At 39.0% G+C, this 25657-nt stretch overlaps 1 protein-coding gene across 3 annotated transcripts in view; it reads left to right on the top strand.

The window, feature by feature from the left end:
- cadm3 (cell adhesion molecule 3) overlaps positions 1-25657 on the top strand; it is a 116541-nt gene that overhangs the window by 46630 nt on the left and 44254 nt on the right. The gene's annotated exons all lie outside the window — the stretch shown is intronic.

Here is a 25657-nt window from a genome sequence, read left to right on the forward strand (position 1 = left end):
CAGTCTGAGATCACTGACCAGCTCCTTCACCCTCAGTGTGTGAAGGGCAGGTATTAGTCCTTTGTTCCGGCCCGAGTCAGACTACAATCAGCTCGGCTCCCAGTAGCCTCTCCCCCTAAAATTTAACTCACTCATTCACTAACTGCACTTTACAGAGATATATGCTGTTTATATGCATACCGTTGACACTCATACTGTTTATGTACATACCATACACTCCTCTATATTAGTGTCCATACAAACTGCTCATAATATTGTTGACACTCCTTGTATATATTGTACCTTGAGTCCCATTTGCCTCTTTCTTGCTAAATATATGAATATGAATTTCCCCATTGTGGGACTAATAAAGGTTTATCTTATTGTAGTACTCGCTAGTTCTTATATAACTGATGTCATAGCAGCATCCAAGCTAAACACCTCAGAAGCCATCGTTTGTTACCATCACAGTTAAGCTGAGCTACGGTTATAGCTTGGCTTGGCCACTTAATTAGATTACTAGAATGAGTAATACTGTCAGTAGTACTATTATTACTAATAATAGAGTCGGTGCCACGTCGAGCAGAAAGTTTTCATAGCGCTGTATACTTTACATGTGCCATTAGCTTTATTTAAAAATAAGTAATATTCACGCTATCGCTTGTGGTTATTCTCTGTTGGTACTGATCTCTTCTTCTGTGTACCTGCTACATCTTTTACTTCCGGGTCAACATCTCGGACTGTATCTGCTGAGCAGGCACAAAATGCCGGGTTGAGCCTCATGGAAAGAATGCATGGAGTACATGGAGAAACTTAACTGCATTATCTTGGTTTACAAACACTTAAACTGGAGCCTGGAATAACTCTCTTGTGATGTTCATCTTGCAATTCTTACTAGAATCAAGCTGCTTCACGAGTTGAGTTATCACAGTGTTCTTATTCATTACACTTAAAGGGAGTAAAAGTTAAGGGTTTTCGTCTTAAAGAGATGACTGCTTTTACATCTTTTCTACATGTTTCTGAAATGTATGAGCACTTTTTTTAAGATCGTGCTGCTGTCTGATCTGCCTAAGATGCAGTAACTAGATGCAAATTGAGTCTATGTTAAAGCTGCGGTCGGCAACTTTTTTTTAGTCATATTAGCTTGAACTGTCATGGGATTCTGGAAGTAGAATATTAAATAGGCTGTTTAGAAAAAATAACGAAATCTGTAGCTCCCTCTGAAGCCTGTAATCATGCTTGCAAAAACCGAGCGCTCCCGGCTGTTTTTAACCAATCAAGTTAGGGTGGAGGAATCCTACCTGTCAATCACAGCTTGTGCACACGCTGCTGAGCGTGAGTCTGCCCCAGCTTGTGTGCGCTCACACTGGCGTGAACTCACGTGCACATCCTCGTCCACAGAGGGGGAGGGGTTTGGGGGGCGATTCGGAGCTTGTTAGAGGTTGGGGGAGGGACCTGAAAGTTGTATCAGTTCGAATTTTCCGACTTTAGACTCGCAATTTTGAAAACTTGCCGACTGCAGCTTTAATCAAAAGTCGAGTTAAAAAGGGCTTATGTTTTAAACATATTTGCTAATGCCGATTAGTTCCATATGACTGTAATTTTCAAGTAATGGCTTTCCATTAAAGATGTTTTCTGCTGCACGGTTGTCGAACAAGGCACTAATAATTACTTTGGGTGTAAACAGGCAAAATCTTTGTTTAAGTGAAAAGGCAGCAAATAAAGACTTTAGGCGACTGAAAAAAAAATCTAACAATACGTTTCTGGATTATTATATGCGGTCAGAAGAAAGGAAGGAAACAAACGCAATGGTATTTTTCATTTGACAAGATAAGAAAACACAGAAAAGTGTATAAAGCCACGAAGGTCTAAAGCAGACCTAAAGTCTGATGAGTTAAAGTAACATTTGTAGTCATTTTGAGCTTTTTCTGTGGTTCCGCATTGCACAACAGACTTATAGTTGGGAGAGAAAAGAGAAGAGAGGGATACAGACGGATGGAGAAAAGCGATGGGATCATTAGAGAATTAGAATCACGGAAGATGAGAGAGCTAGAAAGTCTCCCCATGTGCACTAATGCAACACTTAACAGCAGAAGTCCGGCAATTGAGGGATAGTGCTGAGAATCGTGAGAATGGAGTTAAATGCAGACTGAGAAGTTTTCACTGCAGAGTGCCAACACTGTTGCAATAGACAATTTGGAGAAGAGAGTAAAATGAGGGAGGGAGGGACAAATTGAGAAACCAGTAGCTCATTACTCCAGATGGAGCTTCAACCGAAGTGGAGAGAAAAGATTTAGAAAATGAGGTTCTTCTCGCTATGACACAACACTTACTGTACACTCTACACTGGAGGAAGTTGAGATGAGTACTGAAGAAGATGGAGGTGGGGGAAAGGAAAATACGAGGAGGAGAGAGCAAAATGTAGAAGATGCTCCCCACAGCAATTTACCAACATGTGTCACAGATTGTGTTCTTTGTAAAGCGGGGACCTGAGTTAGAGAGAGGGAAGAATATGCAGAGGATGGAGGGAGCTCAGAACTGAACTCCTTTCCTCTCTTCGTGGTGCCACAAACGAAGAGAGAAATAATGAAATGAGACTTGTCTTTGTAAAAAAGATCATGAGGAAGATGGTGAAGGAATGGAGGCATTGATGGGCAGAGTTAAAGAGGATGTGGGAGAAGTGTGGGAGTTGTACGGAGTTGAGGAGACAGAAGGAGAAGGAAGAGGAGAGCTTTTTTTTCAAACTTAATATGAATAAAATATGGAAATCTTTAAAAGTGTCAGAAGATGTCCACCTTTACAAATACAAAATGTAAACTTATTAAGTCTTTCAAAATGAATTTGAGTCTTTTGAAAAAAACATTTTAATGCCACCCAGTCACAGATACTATACAGAGACTATTAAAGCAATGCTGGTCCAGGGCGCACAACATGTTGACATTACAATAGAGACTGTAAATCTGTGGGATGCCGTTGTTTCCTCGGGTCTATACTGGAGCAGAACTCGTCACCCCGGCAACAGGGAACAATTGAACATTTTACCATGTGGTTAATGTTGTGAAAGGACCTTAATTTTTCTCTAGGCTTGCTGCCATGACTCACCAAATTGCATCTAGAAATGAAACAAAGTCAGAAAAGAAAATGGAAAAACAGAACAGATTTGAATCGGCCTTGAACTGCCCTTCTGGGTTACAATTCTAAATTTGATCTCATATACCACCACCTGCTCCAATGTGAACTTTACGTTTATATGACTTTTTACTGCAAACTCGCAGAAACTTGGCCATGGACATCCATGTCGAGCATTGTTTTTGTTACTGCTGTCTCTTGAATTAAGCAGCCTAGGTGCTACGCCGGCTGGGGATTTTTAAGCATGGCCGTCACAGAATTTTACTTTGTCTAGTTGGTCTCTGTAACCTCACGAGAATTACAGGCCTATATTCCAACTTTCCTTCTTTTCAAAAATGTGTTGCAGAGCAACTTACTTTCTACACTTTCTTTTTTAGATCAACATACAATTTTTGACAAAGTTCAGTCAGGTTTTTGCTAAATGCACTCTACAGAAACCTTGATGAACTGACTAACATCAAACAGCAGTTAAGCAATAACTATGTGCAGCTAAACACAGACAAGACAGAAGTACTGATCATTCTCCCTGCAAACATTATTGCTCAGATAAAGCGATATCTGCTTTAGGCTCTTTTGTTCAGACAAGCCTTTGGAATTAGGGGTCATTTCATGATTCAGCATCATATCTAGAGCATCACTGTAAACAATTGATGAGAAAATCCTTTTTCCATCTGACAAACACATCCAAAATCAGAAATCTTGTGTCAAAGGCTGAATTGGAAATTTTAATAGTCTTTTTATGTGTTTTAATCAGAAATAGCTCTTATGGTGGTTGAGAACTCCTTAACTCGCACGAGTAAAAGAGAGCACATTACCCCTGCTTTAACACCTCTACACTGGCTACTGATTCAGTTTAGGGTAAATTAAACATTTTGGCACTTATTTTTAGCATTTTGCATGGTGTAGCTCGTTCTTATATCTCTGATCTGATTCACCTACACGCTCCCACCCATAGACTCGAGGGGACCACGATCTAAAGTCTGTTGATGCGTTTAAAAAGCAGCTGAAGACTTGGCTGTTTAAATCAAATCAAATCAAATCAAATTTATTTGTATAGCACATTTCATGTACAAACAGTTCAAAGTGCTTTACATAAAATAAAAGCATTGCAGCAGGGAGTGCAAGAAGCATTAAAAATACATAAAATAATATAAAGAGAAACAAATAAAATCATTTAAATGAATTTAAAATCAGGCAACAGTCTAGATAAGTTAAAAGATATTTCATGCATAGACACATGAGAAAATAAATGTTTTTAACCTGGATTTAAAAATGTCTACATTTGGTGAAAGTTTAATCTCCACTGGCAGTTTGTTCCACTTGTTGGCAGCATAACAGCTAAATGCTGCTTCTCCATGTTTAGTTTGGACTCTGGACTGGACCAGCTGACCTGAGTCCTTGGATCTAAGAGCTCTGCTGGCTTTATATTCTCTGAACATATCACAGATGTATTTTGGGCCTAAACCATTCTGGGATTTGTAAACCATCAGCAGGCTTTTAAAATCTATTCTATGACTGACTGGAAGCCAGTGTAAAGATTTTAAAACTGGTGTGATGTGTTCAGATCTCTTAGTCCGGGTTAAAACTCTAGCAGCAGCGTTCTGGATGAGCTGCAGATGTTTAATGCTCTTTTTGGGAAGTCCAGTTAAAAGAGCATTACAGTAATCGAGTCTACTGGAGATGAATGCATGGATGAGTTTCTCCTGGTCTTTTTGGGAGAGGAAACCTTTAATTCTGTTGATATTTCTGAGGTGGTAAAAAGCTGCCTTGGTGACAGCTTTGATGTGGCTGCTGAAAGTCAGATCTGAGTCTATCAACACTCCGAGGTTACAAACTTGGTCAGTGATTATAAGGTCCCGAGTCTCAAGATATGTACCAACGCTGACCCTCTTCTCTTTGCTACCAAACAGATTGATCTCAGTTTTGTCTTCATTTAATTGTAGAAAATTCTCTCTCATCCAGGTGTTTACTTCCTCCAGACACTGACACAGAACGTCAGCTTGGCTGCAGTCGTCCGGTGACAGAGACACATAAAGTTGTGTATCGTCTGCATAACTGTGATAATTGATGTTAAAATTCTGCAATATCTGACCCAAAGGGAGCATATACAAGTTAAACAGAAGAGGTCCAAGAATTGACCCCTGGGGGACTCCACAAGTCATGGCCACTCGCTCAGATTCATAGCTGCCAATAGTAACAAAATAACTCCGGCCTTCTAAGTAGGACCTGAACCAGTTAAGGACCGCTCCAGAAAGTCCAACCCAGTTTTCCAGCCTGTGCAACAGGATTCTGTGATCTACAGTATCAAACGCAGCGCTGAGGTCCAACAGAACCAGGACTGAAACATTACCAGAATCAGTATTCAACCTAATGTCGTTTAACACTTTGACCAGAGCTGTTTCAGTGCTGTGATGACGTCTGAAGCCTGATTGAAACTTATCAAGACTTCCACTTTCATTCAGAAAGTCGTTGAGCTGGTTAAATACAACTTTCTCAATAATCTTGGATATAAAAGAGAGGTTAGAGACAGGTCTGTAGTTGTTCATCATAGAGGCATCTAGAGTTCTCTTCTTTAGGAGTGGCTTAATGGCAGCTGTCTTTAGTGACTTGGGAAAAATGCCTGATGCCAGTGAGCTGTTAACTATTCGTAGGAGATCACTTTCTACTGAGGTAAAAACAGTTTTTAAAAAGTCGGATGGTATTATGTCCAGAGAACAAGTTGTTGATTTCAGCTGCCGAACTGTTTCCTCTAGGATTTTTAAATCAACATTATTAAATTGTGACATAACGTCAGAGTTATTTCTAGGTTTTAGACACAGATTAGTTTTCTTGTTTGTCTGTGTTGCGTGAATGTTTTGTCTAATTGTTTTGATTTTTTGGCTAAAAAAGTGGGCAAATTCGTTGCATTTCTCAGTGGAGAGGAGGTCTGGGTTTGACTGTTTAGGAGGATTTGTGAGTTTTTCAACCATAGCAAACAGAGTTCGAGAATTGTTGACATTCTTATTAATCATTTCAGATAAATGCAGCTGTCTGGTCTTGCACAGCTCATTGTTATAACTACGCAGGCTTTCTTTATATAGCTCATAGTGAATCTGAAGCTTTGTTTTCCTCCATTTACGTTCAGCTTTCCTGCATTCTCTTTTCAGATTTTTGACCGTAGTGGTGTTTCTCCATGGGGTTTTCTGTTTGATCAAGGTGCTCTTGATTCTTATCGGTGCAACAGCTTCCATTACATTAAAAATTTTCAAGTTAAAATGATCCAGCATTCCTTCAACCGACTCTGCGCTCATTGTTGGTAACATAACTATGGCCTCCCTAAACTGAGCACTTGTTTTCTCATTGATATACCTCTTCTTAACTGAGAAGCTGGTTGTTTGAACATTCTGAGTAAACAAACTTTTAGTTAGATGAGTGGTTTATTGTGTTTCTTTAGTGTTTTTGCTCTTTTATTTATTCATATGATTTACTTGTGTTTAATTAGTCTTTATTTGTGTTGATGATTTTTATCTGTGAAAGGTGCTCTATAAACAAACTTTGCTTGCCTGCTTGAGCCAGTGTGTTGGTGGTGAAAGCTGGAATAACTGGTCCTAAGTTCTGGCTACAAACAAACACTGGAGCCGCTCTGGTAGAAAAAGCCCCTTTGACGTGCTGTGAGCAAAATACCGCAGCAATAAAGTACATCGGCGCCCTCCACAATCAAGTCCTCACAACTCCGTTCAGAGCAGCCAGTGTTAAGGCTGTGACTCTTTTGTGATTGTTGGTACATCTGTGCCCTGCCATGCAAATCTCCCTTTGGATTTTAAATGCACTCAGTTACCCTTAAAACACTTTACACTGTGTGAGAGGGCAAACGGCACCAAGCAAGACTCACTGGTTAACATGTTTTTACACCTAAGCGGCCCCGAACAAGTTTTATATTAGATTTGAGTGGATAGGGACTTCAGAAAACCAAATATATGCCCTCAAGCAAAGAAGACGTATTTTTATCACAAGTTATCCCATTTTGAGGTCAAATTTGACCTTTGAAAAGCAGTATGTGACTATTTAACTTTGTGTAATTGCAGTTTGATGCCGAGTTCTCAGGTTTTTGTTGAAAAACTGGAAATAGTATTTATGAGAGCTGGAAACCGGGCTCGACAATGAGGCTGTGGCCTCTAAAATCAAGCTGAAAGTAGCTAAATTGTTCTTTAGAACAGGGAGGAAGTAAGATGATAATTATGAGAGTATTCATCATCCATCCAGCCATGGCTTCTTCGGTGCTGTAATTTTATGTACCGTGAAACTAAGAGATAATGATTACTGCAACTTTAACTTTCAGAAGTATGATGGTCTTAAAAGAAATAAACAAACTCTTGTTTGGAAGTGGAATTTGAATCCATCTGCATCTCTAAATGTAAAATGTTGCTGTCTCCCATACGACTGCGAAAAGATGCTCAGTGCGAAGAGTAATCCAACAGATTAGGAGGGTTAAATAAAAGGATGGCAGCTCTAAAAACTCAGGCGTGATGGAGTAAAACAAGAGAGTGAAAATTCCTCACTGCTCCACTTTGGAAGTGATAGATCGAGACAGAGCAGCAAGTCATCTACGCACTTGGCCCGAGCAGCAAAGCCCAGACAGTGTGCTTCAGAGCTGAGACAGTGGGACACAGAGAAGCGAGGGTAAGAAAGATATACCAGAGCGGGGATGAAAAGGGAAGGAAAATAAAACAGTTGATTGAAGAGGGGAGTGAAAGAGAAGGAGAGGGAGAATGAGATAAATCAGAACTCCTTACACTCACGTTCCAACACGGCTCTGCGTGCCTCGGTCTGAGGAGTGGATGAGCAGCACGGTGGGAGATGGAAGAAGAAAGTGATGAGTGACAGTTCCTCACCGTGATGGTCACCACACGGCAGAGTAGGAACTGAAGGACAAAGAGAAAGGGGATAAACTGAAGGATAGATTATTATTTTACCTGTAATTACACTACTTTGAACTATATCGCCATCAAAAAAATGTTGTGGAGATGCAGCACATACTTAGGTAGGAGAGTATTATATTTATATCATCATCATCATTAAGCTTAACAAAGGAACATGAGACGATAGTAAAAGTAGGAAAACGGATTAGACAATAAAGAGAGAAGGCGAGGAAATAAATGGGGAACAAGACCTTAGATTAAGTTTATTCAAAAAGTACATTGAATACAAGTAATGTGAAATGTAATACAATTCTAAGCCAGTACTGTGATATACGAGATGTGGATCTTACTGGCATAATCACAAGGTCACATAAATTCAATCCAATTCTCCATGGCAGGTCAAAAACCCAAGCTGGCTTTTATGTGGCAGACAAAGTCCTTGATATCAGTTAAGTTTAACCCTGCTTTTCAAAGATGAGAGGCAGCTCAGAGAGATAATGGAACAGCATGCGGCCATATGTGAGAAACCTTTCTGAAGGCACAGGACGGTTAATGGAAAGACTAAATTTTACAAGATAAAGAATCAAAAATTAGGAAACCAGTCTAGTTCCAGTGGAGCGGCGATAATGAGAGTTCTGCAACTATAAAGATGAAGCAATACAGGAAATTAATTGTTATGGGACATAAAACCCAGTTGTGTTTATTAAACCAGATGCAGTGACCGAAAAAAGGAACGCTTTTCATGCTAATCCTGTCCCATATTAATCTGCGTGAGCATCTAGTGCAGAGGAAGGTGTCACACTGTGGCAGAAATGACTGATCCAGTAACTGAGGCCAAAACAGGATGTTTTAATACATTTTCAGACTTTAATTCTAGATAATTTATTCTAAGACCCTTTTTAAGGACCCCTAGATACCCTGGAGGAAACGGTTGGGAGTGGATGGATGGGAGTGTGAGGGTAGAAAAAAAGGCCTGCTAATAGAGGAGATTAGACGGCAAGGAAGGTATAAAAACAGGTGGGTTCCTCCTTTGATGCTGGGCTACCAGGACACAGCCAGAGAGAGAGACAGAGAGACAAAGAAATGGACACGAGGTGAAAAAGGGCTGACAGAAAAACCAAAATGCTGAGATCAGGGTCAATAGAGAGAAATCAATTGAGCATACTTTACTTTTAGTCAACGCTATCATTTTAAATAACTTCAACATATGCTGTAGGGGACATCTTTGAAGACTGTCTGAGATTCTTTAACATAGCTTAAAAAGAATTAAACGTCAGTGTAATGTCATACCCCTTATAATATACTGCGGGTATTTAGATGAACTTGCAGGAATTGCCAGACTTGCAAAGTAATTGAAAAATCTGAAATAAATCCGAGTGACTTTTGTGTGTTGTTCTTATTGTGAGGCAAGGAGGCAAATTCGCAAGCTTCCTGACTGACGGGGTTTATCTCAACCACGATGCAACACATGCAGGCTTAAATTTGTGCAACTGAGAGAAAAATCTCTCTGAAAAACAAATTTAATTAACAAATGAAATCAAAACAGGTGTTTTTAATAAAACTGAAGTGATCTCAATGCCATAACTTTTTGTAAAGTAGCCTATTTGATTAGCTTTCTGTCAATTATTGTGGATTATTTTAAACTGCCTTTTCTTACAACACTTTAGCTGCTTAATTTTTTCGTTATTTCTGATACGAAGCTCTCAGATGTAATATCATTGCATCCCTCCTGGCCATTTACTTTTGGATGGATAAGATAATAGATCCAATATGAAGCAAAAGATAAGACTTTAAATTATTCCCCCACCGCTTCTGGTTATTTATCAGAGCCGACAATTAGAACACAAGGTAAGATACTTCTTCATTCATTACTATTGAATCTCAGCACTCAGGTGCCTCTGTGCAGCCCTCCTGATCCCAGCTCTATGCTGGAAGATTATCCTGGAGAAGCCGAAGAGCTGACATTCCAGCCAGTTCTCCTGTGAATAACAGGACAAGTCAGGGTTTGTGGTTATGAACTTTGTGTAATTTCGCCTGCGCCATGCGGTCTGAACGTAGCCGGCCAATGAGAACGCAACCTATGATACCCTCCCTCACGTGACGGAACTGAAAATGTTGTAAAAATTAAAGCAGCAGATCTGTAAACAGTAAGCTCGCTTTTAATCATCAAGCACTTTTCATTTGAACTTTTCGCAGCTTTCTGCTCAGTTCTGCATTTCAGATCATTTTTTCACTTTTAGCTGCTTTCAGTTAGCGTCTTTATCCGTGATCCTTGGGAGAGTTTGTTTAATTGTGGCACAGATTCTATCCTAAGTGTTTATTATGTTTGTTTTTTTTTCCAAAACACAACATTTTAAGTTTGCTTTCCCATAAGACATAAGAAAAGTCCTGAAAGAAAATAGTTGTTTGTGCATTTTAGATGAGGTCACTTTTTTCACTGTTGCAGACAAAGTTGCACTTTGTTCCATTATCATTTAAGAGAGACATTTAACTAATTATTTAATGAGTCAGTTAGCTAGCTACTAATGGTCCAATTACTGTCTAATGAACCCAGGTTTTAAATGTGAACCCGCATCCCACTGGATGCTTGAGATCTCTGTGTTTTTAACTATGTTGCATAACTTACAAACGTCTTGAGAAACCGCACGTCAGTGTGACGGAGATTAGTGGCACTTTGCAACCACAAGTGAGGTTAAATGGTCAGACTAACAGCATCTCAAAAAGGATTTTATGAAATTAGCACAAATTCTACAATGCATATCGCGTGACAAAACCTTGGATTCAGTTTCATCCACCTTGAAGGGACTGACAGCAGAGCAAATTGGACACTTTGTTTACTTGTGAGGCAACGATTATCTTTCAGCCACAGCAATAAGGATTAATAGGGAGTTGTTGGTTTCTTGTGATTAAAAGATTAAACCTTTGGAATTTTTTTTAGATAAGGTTAAGGAGTCTGACTCATCTGCCTTTTTCCATTCACTTGTTCAGTGTGTAACTGCATCATGTTTCCAGCTATTTCTCCACCATAAAATACTCTTACTAAAAATCCCTCTCTTTTAATACAGTCCCCGTAAAGTTTTAAGAGATGAGGTGTAGACTTTAACCTTCCCATATTTCCAGGATGCAGACGGTAAACGTTGCCCTGCAGAGCAGTTTAAGGTTTTGCAAACAAATTTTCTTCCCAGAAAAATTGTGTATTTGCTCTTGGTCCATCTGTAATTTTATTTATTTGTTGTGTGGTTTCCTTCCTTTCCGTAAAAGCATATCAGCAGACATCAGACAGGCTATCATCTGCCTTGGTGCAGTTTAACATGATAATGGCTCTCTGGTGATTCACAAACCAGACGGGAAGACTCTTTCCTAGACGGAGGCGATGGAGTAGGCAGACTTCAACTGTAGCAATGACTGTAGCTTAATCATTTTATCTCTAACCCTTAGCAATTCTTAAGTACCAGGTATTAAGCAGTGTTGAATGAAATTAACACAGAAACTGATGAAATGAATGGTATTGGCTTAGCAGGGCGCAGCAGACAAACTGCTAATCACACGGTCCAATGTGTTATTCCTAATTCAGGGCATGAGATGTTCTTTGACATCTGTTGAAAGGTTATTGATACACATAACATCAGTCAAAGTTTTCCACTGGAAAATCTCCAGAGAGTGCATTAACAACAACCATAACAGGACTGAAAGGCTGCAGTCAAGATTTTTTAAATCGAGTGCTCCTTATTATTTTTTTTAATGTTAAAATAATCACTTTGAAGATGAGAGCAAAGACTGGAAAGAGAAATATGTGCAGAGAATTCAAAGTTAAAGAGACAGTTGCAAAGTCAAAATGTGTTATTAGAAATTGGCGCTCTGCGTCACAGCCGTGGAAATTAGAAAAAAAAAAGAATAAAACAAAATTAAAGCAGTTCGCACACACACTCACACACACACACACAAGCATTGTTCCAGCTTAATTACTTCCCATTTGTTTCTTGGAAAACAGAAGGGGAGGGGCGGTCTCATTTTTTAGTTCAAGGAACTGACATTTTGGCACTTGTGACCTTTCTCAGGTTGAGCTGAAACACTGAACTATAAATAAAAGACTGCATCACTGTTGTGATCATCAAGTTCTTACCCTTTATCTCACAATTTTGCAAGTAGCGTGAGTCTTTTTCCTTTAGTTCTGCAATTAATCACGTTCTTAAACCATAAACAAGCAGGCCCGACAGCTACGCATTAAGAAAACGTCCTGTGAAAATCTCTTTTAATCATCTTACCCGATGATCACACACAGTTTTATAAGCTGGAGAAAGCATCATTAACAGAAGATTAATCAGAGATGAATCATACACACCAGACCTAAGGAGCCGATGTCACCTTTTAGGTTGGGACTTGTCAGAGCTGACAAAAGGAAACCCATTTAGCCAGAAACTGTTTTAGAAAATTAACAGCGTGCTCGAGTAATTTTTGGTATCTACATCAAGTGGTTTTCACCGCTCATCCTTGTCTGTGGGAGACAATGAAGATAGGTAAATATCTGACAAGATGACACATTTCAAGGTGCGATATCACTATATAATGGCACAGGTTTCTTCTCAGTGGATGTGGTGCAAGTGCTGTGTATGATGTGTGGACAGATAAAAGTAAGTATCAAGATTTATATCCACGTTGGTATTTTTGGGTCATATGTTTAGCTTTTACCATGCTAAGGGTTATTTGCAAGATCTTGATCGAATGTGCCACTAAGACCCAGATAGGCCTCTAATAAAGCTCATTTCTCCATCATTCATTGGTTTGGAAAATACCAATTTAGTTTCAGAATATTCAAAGGATTACGTTTGCTTGTGATTTTGTTGTTTTAGATAAACAAAAGAAAAAATAGAGACAATATTTCCCTTAAAGACGGGTGAAAGAATGAGTCCAAGTCTGTCATCACATTCGCAGCTACCATCAGAATCAATAGACTTAATTATTATTAATAGACTTAGGAGACCCGTCACTCCACAAAGATCTTAGATACAGGAAACAGCTTCTAAGTAGGCTGTCTTGTTTCTGACGTGAGCAAAGATTCCAGCAGATTATTTAGCTCCACAGTTTCAGATAAAGGCTACATATGCTCAAACTGGGGATGCACCTATATGTACTTTCTTTGAATAAGTACAAATTATTTCATACAAATGTATCAAAAATCTTTTATCATGTAAAAAAACTTTGTTGGTGTAAAAATAAAAAAACGTTTCAGAAGACTTTTTGGCCTGTTAAATTATCGGCAAATCGACGACTTTTCAGTGCTTAGATGGTTCAACAAAAAAATTTAAAATGCAAAATGATTTTGACAGTTTCTGGCCAAAATTGCAACACAATCTGGACACAAAAGATAAATATCGGTTGATATTATCTGATTTGCTGATAGATAGAGAGCATTCACCAAGCTGAATATCAGCCGATGCGAGTGTTATGCAAATATATCTGCGCATCCCCACTTCAAACTAACAACAATAGGGAAAAAAAAGATGATTAAGTTTGTTATAGAATAGAATAGAATAGAATAGAATAGGAAAAAAAAAAAGTTATAGACCTGGATGTGTGACGGCTGTGTATTCTTATGAGTTCGGACCACACCACTATCTCCTAGCCAATACATATATATATATATATATACACACAATATGTAATTGACATTTACCCACTCAACCTTTATGGATAAACTCATACAACACACATCCCTTTCTCCTTCTATCAAAGCAAACAATGCTCACAGCACTTTAAAATCACCCACTTAATCGACAGGAAGTATGTACCATCCATTAGTGCATCCTGTAATGTGTTATTACTGTCACATTTATAACATTGTGGGAAGGGATACATAAGGTCCATTACCACTTTGGTATGTTGACTTGTAGGCGTTCCTGGGAAATTTGCTGTTCTTCAGAATCAGATTCCGGATCAAACATGCTTAGCTGAATTACTCCATTATCACAACTCGCTGCGGAGAGGAGCTTCACAGTTCTTGGGAGGAGTCACTGCAACCGAGTGGTGATGTTAGCAGTGGGGACCAGTTATCAAATTTGTAAATTCAGAAATAATTTATTAATCCCATGAGGAAATTCTGTGTGAAAGTATAGAGTTTGACTACTTGTACTATGCATACAGATATTCCAAAGTATGGAGGGATTGTTTTCATTGAAAATGTTTTAATCAAGGCCAGGAGTGAGAATTAAAGAATAATTTGACATTTGTGAGCTAGAGAGCTGAAAGTGGGCTACAAGCCACAGCCTCTGGAGTGGTGCTGTATTTGCCGAGAGTTAGATGTGAGGATTGATACCGCTCTATTTCTGGTTATCTTATCTTTGTACAAAAGCCAGAAATGTCTGACCTCAGACTGCCCATATGTTAAGAAAGACCAACAGCTAATCTGAAGCTTATAACGTCATGTGTCATACTTAGGAAAAACAGGTCTGAGTGAGATGTCAAAATCGCTTTAAAGTCAGTGCTTTTGTCACCGTTGGACAGATACTGTTCATAGCTGTCTCCTTGTTCAAGCTTTAAATGTATTGGAGAAATATGAAGGCTGTATCAATATGCTCATTTAAGTCTAAACAGAATGTAATGTGCAAAGACTTAGCCTGAAATTGGGTGAGAGGGTTTGTTAAAAAAAAAAAAAAAGAATGTTGTGAGTATTATGGCGTGAAAACTCATCTCTTTAACCAAATATCCAACACAAATCTGCAAACTAAACCACTTAAATTGTATGAACGCTCGGTGAGTTATGATGATTATAATTGTAAATAGACCCTGAGGAAGGTGCAGCTGCTCTAAGTGCGATACATTCTTTGTTTTACATTAATCTGTGTTTAAGAAGCTACTTACTGCTGCTCAGCCACCTCTGAAAACCTTGGTGGGGGGCTCCTACTGAGAAGGGATAGCAGACGGTGGACCAAACCATTGTGAGGCACGGAGAGGGGGAGCTTATTTTTCAGAACTTAAATAGGCTCTGTTCTCCATCTATAATTAGCACAAATACATTCAATGCATGTTATTCATTGTGAAATGTTGAGGAAGACGACTCTCTTTTTCTCAGGTCAGGGGGTTCGTTGCCTATGTGATTTCCATGTCTGACTTTAAAGTGACCTGCTACGCAATGAGGATGAACCACATGGGGACAGTCTGCCTTATAAACATAAAATAATGAAAAGAACCTCCCACACCTCCCTGGCTATCAAAGCCAGTCAGATCAAAACGCCACAGGGCATAAAGGGAAATTAGGAAAAAAAAGACCTCACTTTACTCCACATGAATCTGATCTTTGGACTTATAAAATGATCTGATATCATGGCATGCAGATGTCCAAAAGCAGAGAGCTGATAGTGACAGACATGATAATTACCTCCTCCGGTTCTTCTTTTTTTTTTATCAAGGTGAGGAAAGATGAGAAGAAATTTGCACTTCAGAATATTCTGTCAGGGTTTCTTGTTAATCATCTCGCACCAGGGTGTCCAGCCAGCCTAAGCAACGGTTTTCCAAGATAATCTAGCTTTTCAGGACCGCATCGCTCTGTGTTATTGTCCCAAATTCCCTAATGAACGTTTCTTGCTGCTGTTAATACCTCATGGTAGGATTTCATTGGCATGTTGCTTTAAGCTGATACACCACTGGGAACATTTCTCTCTCAAGTTTCAAGTGGAACTAATGCCTTCTTGCTTTAGTTTGCACCATCTCGGGCAAAGTTTGGCTCATCTTTCTCAATTTGCCCTTCTTCTTTATCGATTTTGCATTCATATATGTCACCATCTCAAAATGATTCTTATATATTTCAGGTCTGTATGAAAACACGACAAGTCAGGGAGGGAAAGGTGGATAAAACACATGGGTGTGTGTTTATCAAGCGTTTCATAGTTGGCGCAATGATCCAGGATCAATTTACGCTCTCAGATCAGTGAGAACGGTATGATCAAGGGAAGCGTGCGGTCACTGAACCCTAATCAGCTGTCGGAAAGGCAGGATAATTAGGGAGCTGGAGAGAATATTCAGAAACAGATGGGAGGATGGAGGTGCCATGTGTGGGAGCGAGGAAAAGAAGGAAGAAGAGAGGCGGTCTCTTGTCGGTGAGAAAAATGCTGGAAATGTAAAACAAAATGAAAAAGGGGCTGAATGATGAAGAAAAGAAGAGAAAGTAGAGACAGGAACATGAGAAGATCAAGGCAGGAAAGAAGAAAAAATGGAATTGTTCAGGAAAAAATGGACAGAGAAAGAAGTGAAATTCACGTTGAACCAATAAGGAAGATGGAAGATGAAGAGCTGGAGAGGGTGGGAGTAAAATATAAAAAGAAATTGGTCTGTAACTGATGTACTTTGCCTCAGCAACTCAGGTTTTTCGCCCTTTTGTGCCAATAAAACAAATTTGAATTTGAGAGACGTCTTGGCAGAGTGGAAACTTAGTTGGAAAGAAATAAGGAGGAAAGGATTCAGATGAAACAGAGATGCACATTTAGTATGTGTTGAGAGAGAACCCCCTTCTCCCTGAATGTTTGAAGTTGAAAGAGCATGAGAAAGATTGAGGGAGCAGGAAGAGGATCTGGCAGGGGAGCAGGGCCAATAATAGCTCCTCTGACCAGATCAACATTTGGATGTTTTCGGGAACATTGAGTCTTGGTTTTCAGTTGCCAACAAGAACTGCTCTCTGGCTGCACACTCACCAGCAACAGATGCTGAACAAAAATAATTGTTTGCTAATCCACAGAGCATGCACTTTATATGTGAATAACTCACACATCTTACATATCCCCTCAGATTTGTTGATATAGCCTAGAAACTCAGTAGTTTCAGCATGTACACATAGAATTGCAGAAATTTGGTAAACTTCAGGACGATCTATTGTGTATCCTCTTGCTGCGTTCAGCGGGATGGTGGAGTTAGCCCATCCAACCCCACCCACATCCAAGCTGACCATCTTGTTACGTAAGAAGCTGCTCCCACATCCAAGACTCTCTGGTAATAGGAGAAAATGTTTTTCCCTCCATATTAACAATGTAAACCTGTATAAGCCAAAGAAAACTTTACTTTGTTGTGGTGCAGTTATTATTATTATTTTTTTTTAATTGAATAGATTAGAAACTCAAAAAATGATTAATTATTATAAGCTTGAGAGTTGCAAGCTAGCTAGTTCCCTCAGATATTCCCAAACTGCAAAATAGACTTAGCAGAAATGATCCATTTAAAAGTGCTTATGACCACCGTCCAACATCAAGACTATGATTACATTAATACCATGTGGCAACAACAAGAAGTACTCAACTTAAATATACTTATTCTAAAGGCTGTTACCGTCTTTTTTTATGTTTAGAAGTTAGAAAAGTTATTTATAATGTGTTTTACTCATTTTCTTCAAGTTGAAGTTGTTACAACTAATTTAGAAAGAGCTGAATAGCTCAGAAAGTATGATTACATTAGTTTAAACTGACAAAAACCCCAAATCTTTTATTACAGTGTAATCTTTTATTACTTCAGCATTCATAAAATTCTGAATATTAAACAAGTGGACTACGAACCTGGTCTCTCGGTATAGCTTCTGTTGCGTCAACATCTAGTTTGTGCCATTCTGAAACCTCGAGTTTGGCATCAGAAGTATCTTTGGAGCCAGCAGTGTTTATATGTCAACAAACCTGGAAAGTAAAGCTTGACCGGACAAAGATGCGTCTCTTTGAGGCTTAAAGTCTGTTTGATTGCAATTATTCTCAAAACAACCAACAGCACCTTGACTAAAAAAAGTGAATTCAAATAATTAGATTATCTTTGTTTGCAATAAGAAATGAATGACTTAGACTTTTGTGAGAGAAGGTAATAGTTTTAAATGGAAGTTTGTTGATGATATACAGGTTTTGAGGCCAGCTGATCGTTAGTGGTATTGCATAGAAGGCACTTCTTTGATGGCTTAAAGTCTTATGTCTATGCTGCCAGTATGTCACAAATCACAACCTTTTATCATCAAGGAGGTTTAACAATGAAAGTGTCTATATTTTTAGCAAAACTGTGATCTTTTCCTTACCGTAATCACACAGTTTTGGTCCATAAATTGAACTAAACAGAAAATGAAAGTAAAACATTGGATGCTCGTTGCAGTTTTCAAGGCTCAAACAAGAGAAAAATCAACAGTTCCACACATTTCCCACAAATTGGTTGTATGCAAACCCACCCTGCTTCTCTATATAGACTTCAGTGCAAGTCTTCCATATGTAACCTTTGATGCGTGTTAATAAGGCAGCATTTGCTCCCAGCATCAAATATTGCTGCAGCCCATGCATCACAGCAGTAACATCAAAGCACACTCTGTGTGTATCTCAGAAAAGCTACAGGTTTTGACAAAACAGCATTATGTGACACCTTGGTGAAAGATGGAAATAGCTTGAAGTGCAGCGATAAACACTTGATTCTATACGAGTCATAAATTAGTTGCGCTGATTTTTAAATGCAAAATTATCCATAAAACAGTTAATTAAAATATTGGAAATTAGTTTGCTAAGATCAGACTGTTCCAGGGTAAAATGTTCAATTTCTGAAACACTTCATTACTTAAACATTATTATCTAGTGCTCAGGATTTTTCTGTCTGGTCTAGTTAGATGGATGTTGGTACTGCAATAAAGTCTCAGCGGATGTTGCTATGTGGAGTAAGCCATTCAGAGTGATAAAACGGGACTGTGGCAAGTTCCAAAGGCCCTGTTGTCACAATTGGGAACAGAACGCCGGCAACAGTTGGTGAGTTCAGCCAAAATGACCCAAAATCTAACAGACAATCCAGGAAGTAGCTGCATGTTTCATGCAACCGATGAACAAGCAAGAGAAGCATAAGACCTGAGACTGCATGTTTCGGAACAAAACGCTTCTCTGAAATAAGTGATAAAGTGAATGTTTTGATTATTTATTAGAGATGCGAGAGGGAAGAGTAATGGCCAGAGTTACAAAAAGCTTTAGCTGAACTGACTCACCCATAATGGCTGTTGCAGAAGAATATTGTGTGGACCACCTTTTTTCTTTTTCACTTGTCAGAGCACTAATGTCAGGGTAGGTTTCCCGAATAGGAAAAAACTAATTTGTTCATTTTGAAAAAAATAAAAAGTGAAACACTTTGTATTTTCCTGTTTTTCAACATTACATTTCCTTATATTTGCTTAAAAAGTTTTGACAGTTTGTAAATTCTAAGCTCGGGTCTGAGTTTCATGTCTATCCGAATCATGGATCTGCTCCAAATGGCGGTCACGTAACAAGTGCTCCGAAACAAATGCACAGTTCTTCAACTTCTCAGCTGTATTCTTCGACTGTATAACCCACAAGTAATGTCCATTAATCCCATTTATATCCATACTTAAAAATTCATTGCATGCCTTCATCAAAGAAACAGAAGCCAAAGAGCAGATTGTGACCTATTGGCAAACTATTTACGCTACCCACATCAGATTAAACAGTGCGGGGCACACGTGCAATTTTCAAGGGCCTCCTGATCGATACTCCCCCGTAACTAGATATCATATTATTTCTGAAAATCCATCACACCTGTAGATGGAAGCGGTATACTTCGTCAATAATAAAAGAAAAGAACTAAAAAAGAGGGAAGGAGCCTCGGGTATGAAAAGATTAGAAATATGTGAGATGTAAGGGAGAAAAACAAAGAAGGAGGAGAGGAAGGGGTAAGAATGGGGATTGAGTATAGATGAGGGGAAGCGAATTAAGGAGAGTGATAGTTGAGCATAAGGTCCAGGGGGCATGGATAAGAGTGTGTGTGTGTGTGTGTGTGTGTGTGTGTGTGTGTGTGTGTGACCGAATGCCTCACACACCCATCCACATAGAGTGGCTAGCTCATGAAGACTAATGTTGTGACCTTGCTTTGTGATAAGGCGTGAAGATAAAGTAGTGTTGGATGAAATAACTGAAAATATACCAAGAGAAACAGAAGTGTGTGTGTGTGTGTGGGTGTGTGTGTGTGTTTGCGTGTGTTCGTGTGTGTGTGTGCGTATCTCTGCATGTGTTGGAAAGAAGTAGATATAGACAGACAGGCAAACAGACACATAAGGAAAGAAGAGGAGATGAAGAGACACAGAGTAATAGATATAAGTCAATACTGAGAAGCCAAGTAAACAATAACAAGGAGAAACAGATAGCAGCCATAACGCAGCATGAAACTGCACATGTATGGCAATACTTTCTCATTAACATCTTCATTTCATTTAAATCCTGACATGACAGCTTACCTATACATCTGTTGGAACAGAGCTCGTCATTCCCTGCACAGCCTAAAGAGATGTCTATAGTCCTGCACTGATGGAGTATACTATTTTGCATCTGTTAAAATGTTTTCTTTAAGTCGATGTTCTTCCCCATTGATTTAAAAGTTAATCAGCTACCGGTGAGGAGCCTAAATCTGGCATTCACCAGCAACACTGCCAGGTTCAAGTCAAGTCAAGTCAAAGTCAAATTTATTTATATAGCACATTTCATGTACAAAACAATTCAAAGTGCTTTACATAAAATAAAAGCATTGCAGCAGGGAATGGAAGAAGCATTAAAAATACATAACAGAATATAAAGAGAAACAAATAAAATAATTCAAATTAATTAAAAACAAGGAACAGTAAAAGATACCGTGCACCTGAGGTGGCATCGCAATCGGGGATTATGTACAAATTCACACCTGTCGTGGAACAAGCAACAGTCTAGATAAATTCAAACATATCGTGCAGATTTCATGCATAGACACATGAGAAAAGAAATGTTTTTAACCTGGATTTAAGAATGTCTTCAGATCTTAGGTTCAGATCTTAATTCAGACATGTGTGCTCCAGAATCGGTGCCACCATGACTGTTTTTATCCATGTCAAATTTAATGGTAAAATCCAAAGATGAAGCCAGTGGTGGTGATGAGAAGCTCTTTACAGCAAGTTCATGGGTCATGGCAAGCTCGTAGTTGGCTTTCCTGCTTACAAAAACTCAGAGGGGGGACTTAAAATGAATTGTATTCTGTGGCCAAGACATCACTTGTTATTTACCTGAGGTTAGCTGCAGGTGCAGCAGACCACACTTAAACATCACAACCAGAAGTTCAACCAGGAGAGATCAGTGTTTTCCTAAGTTAGCCATTAACTAGATTTGGTGAGTTTTAGAAGTTAGTTTATGGTTGCTGCTGCTCACATACACAGTGGTCCAAGGTGACATCAGTACAGCTGGTTGTGCACCTCCCAACTTTTGTAACCTGGCACATGCAGCTCAGTTCTTGGAAAATCAGAAAATAATGTTCATGGAGACTAATGTTATTTATATGTGCTCCTTCTTTTTTTCAGAGAATAGATTTAGTGTTTAGCCACTCGATCAGAAAGAAGCATGAGTGTGCTAAGCCTATATCAACTTAAGTTGATTTCTGTGTTTGTATCCAAGCTATTCAGGATACTGCTTAAAAAGTTTTTGGAATTGGAAGTAGATCAAGGAGGTTGTTGATGTGATGACAGAAGTCTTTTCATGATAGGTGAATTCAGTTAGTCATGGTTGACAATAAGCAAATATTACGCAAATTTTCTTAGAAGATTGACTTGAAACAAGAAACAAGCAGGAAGAGATCGTCCTGTAAATACCGGGACGAAGGAAATAAGATTCATCTGGAGGTTTTACTCAATATCCATAAAAGACAAACAGAAAGTCAGTTCAGATGTTTTCAGTTTGGTGGCAAAATACTTGGGTTTAAATCTTAGTAAAAATGTTTCATTTTGAACCCCAGAACGAAGGAGCACGTGTTCTTCCTCCATCAAAATCCATATTTCTTGTTCGTAACATTCTTTTTCTCTAAAGGAGCTTCATTCACATACTTTAATGGTCAAAAGGAAACATTATTTGTCTCATGATGTACATTGCTGCTGCACCTTTTGTCACCTTCTGTCTAAAATCAGTCGGTTTCCGCTCCTGTCTTTTTAAGGCCCCCTCCTGAGGCCTATCCTGCTAAAGCCGATTGGTTTTCTTTGTCTGGTGCGTTCCAAGCTCGCTGCGACACAAATGTGTTTCTCAGTGATTAAGATAAGAAGTGAGAAAAGCCAAAGTAGACAAAACAAGGCGTTTCTGGCCAAGTTTCACAACAATAGTGATAACTTTTGTCCACATGTGAAAAATGTAGTGGTGTTACAACTCAAGGTTAAAAGTTGTGAGATGCTAGCATAGTGCCAGGCTTTCTTTTCTTTTTTATAGGGAAGTGTGAGTGTGACATGACGGGAGCTGTGATCTGTGAGTGTTGAAGCCATAAAAAACCTTTCACCTTTAACGATTAGCAAGTGAGAGGCAAAGAGAAAACAAATGAATCAGACTAAATCAGAATCTCAACAAGCTGAATGGGAAGAGGAGTCAAACTAATCTGTCCGCTGAATGTTTGCAGTCCTATGATGGTCCATGGATTAATGCCATCCACCAAACCCTTTATTGGTGTTTTTGTAGAGGTCAAATGCGAGAGTTGGCGTTATCACACTGTCATGGCAACATCATAACGAGTTCCCATGTGATTCACAGAAAGGAAATGGGAAATTGTACATTTCTGTGTAACTTTTCTGTTTTGTGTCTGGACCAACATAAACATTACCCACTTTTTCGATGGCACTTCGGCCTCTTTCGGTTTAGGAACCTCTGTGGAAGACAGTCACCCTCCATGTTGTGGACTTTGAGCTTTGAGTTTGTTAGCAACTCCATTGGACTTGTTCACCATATTTGACCACAATAGTTTCTCCACAGTTATCTCCTGTTTTGCTGTTTGATTGTCACATTTTCAGTCATTATTTGTAAAAAAAGAAAGCTAACTCTGCATGACGGCACCAGAGAACGAAGATGAAAAGCCTTTATTAAAACAGAGAGATAGACATCTAACATAGACAGGCAGGTAGGAAGGCAGGAGACAGGCAGCAATCACACAGCACAAACACTGCAGAGGTCAATCCTATCACGGAAACAAGCAGTTATTTCGTAGCATTTCATCATCATCATCTATCTCAGTCGCTTGTGCTCTCTCCCTCTTTCATGGCTGGATTTCTCATTGATGACAAAGCCATTTATGTCGCTCTTATGTACCCCCCCACACACACACACACACATGTCTCCTCCTCCACCTAACACCCAACCCTCGCAGTCTCTCCCTTATCCTCCTTGCTATTTATGTTTCCTCTGTTTTATTCTACTGTTTTCTCTCATGCGCTTTCTCTCGTCTCTCATTCCCAATTTGCGTCTCCTTTGCACTTTCTTTTTGTCTCACTTTGCCTTGTATGTGCTTACATCTCTGCTATTTTTACTGCTCTCACTTCATCTGCATCACTCCTCCATCTCCTCTTCCACCTCTCTCTTCCTCTTACATCATTTTTTCTCTAAACACCTCCACCCCTCTCTCCGTCTCTCTACTTTACCTTTCTCATGATTTAAATTCTGGGGATCTTCTTTCGTACTTTGATTCTTTCCTCTTACCTATTATTTTTCTCACTGCATCCCTTCATCTCTTTTCAAGTTTCTCTCCATACTCTCTCCAGCCTGCGCATTCCTTGTCTTTCTTCTCTTTCTTTCCTTCCATCCATTTTTCAATTTGTTTATTTTTTTGGTTTCCCACTTTCTACCTATTCCCTTCTTCTTTGTCTTTTACATCATTTCTCTGCGGTCCTACACATCTCCTTTTCTTTAACCATCTAACCTCCTCCTTCTTTCTACTTCCCATATTTTTGCTATACTTGCTATTTCTGTTCAGCCTCTGCTTTGACATCATCCTTTCTATTTTCAGATTTTTTTTTAACCATCTTCATTAGTCCTTTTCCTTCTCGTCACTCTGTCAGCTCCTGTTTTTTTCATCCTTGCTTCGTCATGTTTCCTTCCCTATCTCCTTTTCCAACCTTCTTTACTGTCTTTTCTGTCTTTTTTTACATTCTTTTCTCCATCAGCGTGCACTGCTCTTCCATTATCTGTCTTTCTAATACCTCTGTCTGTCCATCATCCTTTCCACCCTTTTCTTTCTGCTTTCTGCCTGTCCCTTCTACTTGACTCATACTCTGCTTCCTCTTCGTCTGCCTTTCATCTTCATAATTAGGAGAGAAATGTATTACTTTAACTGGAAAAGATTTAAGCTTCTTCTAACTTTTGCAACTGATTATGTTACATCTTCCTTTGTTTGTTTCATCTGTGGGGTGCCTCAGGAGTCAATAAATATTTTTTTCATTATTTGGGTTTCCTTTCGACCCCTTTCTCCAAAAATGTGGTTTTTGATAGCCAGATAAAACTTGATAAACACATCAAGTCAGTATTAAGTCCAGCTATTTTGACCTAAGGCCCATTGCAAAAAGATAAGGCTGCTATTTTCTTTCTTTCAAAATGATAATATATGCTTTTGTTTCCTCATACTTGGGCAACTGCAATGCTCTTTATACCTGAGAAGCCAAGATTCTGTTATACCCTTACAGTGGGTCACAATTATGTAGCAAAACTGCTCATCAGAAGCATCGTATCGCCCTCATTTTCCCCCCAGCTCTCATACCACAGCACTGGCTTTAAATCAAATCATGAAATTAGTGGAAAATCATCCTCTGGTGCGGAAATGGTCCCTAATGTTACATATGATTTGTAGCCCCAGCTATACTACACTAGGGTTGAAACACTTGTAAACTGGTACCTTGAAAATTGATACATTTTTGTAGCATCTTGAATTTACCTTTGAGAAAAACAATCCTGTACCCCCTCGAAAGAGAAATCCATCTTTTTGTTCTGGTACAAAAATGTATCCATCCACAGTTTACACCAGCTTCAGGGATGCAGTGGAGCTGGAGCCTTTCCCAGCTGTCATATGAAGGCTAAAACAGATATGAACACCAAAGGTCCATTTAAAAATAACAAGTTAACCTAACATACATGTTTTTGCACTGAGAGAGGAAGCTGGAGTCCCAGAGAGAACCCTCACAGGAAAAGAGAGAACATGCAAACTGCACACAGAAAGACCACCACACTGCGCAGCATAGTGAATGAATAGAAAAAAATGAATGATGAAGGGTTTCAAAGAAATGTCAACATAGATCAACCGTGAAACTGTCAAAATGCTAATTAAAAAAAAAACTAAGAAATTAAAATGGGAAGTACCTATGATGGCAAGAGGAAGCAATTAACTATTTTACACTTATTAGATTAACAAACACGCTCTAAGATTGAATGAATCCTATCATTGAGTTTAATTGTAGATGAATATAAAAGCTCAGAATAAGCTCACGGGAGTTCAGTCTATCTGTTTGCCTATACCTGACGGTTATTAAATGTGCAGTTATTTACCCTTAGCTGTATCTTCAGAATAAAGAAGGTCCACAGTAATGACCTTAAGGAACATTTACCTTGGAGGGTACTTATCTGACAACAGTATCTTTGACAACTCTGCTTGTGTTGTCTCTTCCTAAAGAGAGAACATGAAGGGACTGAATGTTTACTCACCTGGTTCCCAGGTCCAAGCAGAACAGTCTCCTGGGAGTCAGCTTAGCAAACTCTCTTGTGTGTATTAAATCACAGTTAAAGATCCACCACGTTAGCTACATTGCTCAGTATTGTTGTTAATTATTGTTATTAGATATTATTAGCTTGTTTTCTTTCGTCTTTATTGACCCAGGTTTTGAAAAGTGTCACTGAACA

The sequence above is a fragment of the Odontesthes bonariensis genome, chromosome 14 (genome assembly GCF_027942865.1).
Source record: "Odontesthes bonariensis isolate fOdoBon6 chromosome 14, fOdoBon6.hap1, whole genome shotgun sequence".
Lineage (NCBI taxonomy): Eukaryota > Metazoa > Chordata > Actinopteri > Atheriniformes > Atherinopsidae > Odontesthes > Odontesthes bonariensis.